Here is a 1,530-nt window from a genome sequence, read left to right on the forward strand (position 1 = left end):
ACACGACCTATGACCTACTTATCGGTGGCTGCAGAAAATCTGAGCGACCGCGCTATCTTTGAACGCTTGAAGAGAGTGGACGGGGCCGCGGGTGACAAAATAATTATACGGGGGTTAATTTGTGACATAAATAATAATGTTTTATTGCAGGTTTAAAAAAAATCACGATTTTCACCGCACGAGCTGAGACCTTTAATATGAGAAAGCCTTTTATTGAAATAATCTTCTTTTGTTTAATGTTTTTTTAATCTTCATAAACAGACTTTCTCTATAAAAAAAAGACACACAACAAAGTACGAGTCCTAAATATTGCATTCATTTATCACTTTCACTCATGGGAATGACATGCTGGAGTACAAGTTGCAAAAGCTGAAAAATACAATATAAAGAAGAAAAAACATAAATAAGCTGCACATTTACAGAAAATTTGCTTCATAAAATAAGGGACAAACAATAGAAATACCATCTTGAAGGCAATTCCTAATATTAAAATTGAGAACAATTGGCTGAATATGTGCACGCTTCGCTAACAAAACACATTGATGCTTATTTAACTAAATGGAACAGAGACATAAAGACATGATAACAAGTCAACCAAACTCTCAATATAAATCACTAAATCCAAAGATTTCTTCATTGTCTGTGTTGAGTCTGATCATCTCTGCTGGCCTTGGAGTTAGATTGTGCAGCACTTCCTCGTCTTTCATCAGGCTCAGCGTCAGTTCTAACAATTCCTGCCTTACTGAACTCAGGCGGATGATTTCAACTTCACTCAAGTCCATTCCTTGTTAGTCCATTTGATGACTTGCAGGAAAGCTCCATGGCTTTGTATGACGTTAATCTCCAGAAGGGTTATGCATGTTTTAAGGAAGCAATCTGGATTCATATTGTAGTGCCTTGTAAGTCAATAGTTCATCATTTATTGATCCATCCACCCTTTCTCATTCAAGGTCATGACAGTTGATTAAGATCGGATTTTTGTTGGGTTTTTTGTATTGTTTGAAAATGACCTTTGATGGCAATTTTGATTCATGTCCACCACATGCCGGCACAACTGAGACGTGTGAACTCTCATGACCTGTAGTCATACGTTCAGTTTGTAATCTGCAGATTATGATTCTGTTTTTTGGGAGATTTTAATTCGGTCTTTCTCAGTAGTCATTATAAGTAGCTGGTAGCATTTAACATTTTAGAAATATAGAAGTTTCAGATATTGATACACAAATGTTCTCTACCAGTTGTCGGGGGGGAATTACAAACGCAAGAGTTTATGAATTATTATTATTATTATTTTATGACAAAAAGTCACTCAAAAATATAAATTGTACCCTTGGTCAAACTTTGCAAAAAAAATGGATTTATACACAAGGAAATACCATAGGTGGGTTTCTACACTTTATTTGTGGACCAAACATTCACAAGTCAGGCACATAGAAATGCTCACAATTTATTCTTTATCAATCTGAGCAAAGTATAATGCAGATTTTTTTTAAACGCGTAAAAAGAAAAAACCCTAAGTGGAAGTGGTTA

This window comes from Oryzias melastigma, linkage group LG13 (genome assembly GCF_002922805.2).
Source record: "Oryzias melastigma strain HK-1 linkage group LG13, ASM292280v2, whole genome shotgun sequence".
Taxonomy (NCBI): Eukaryota; Metazoa; Chordata; class Actinopteri; order Beloniformes; family Adrianichthyidae; genus Oryzias; species Oryzias melastigma.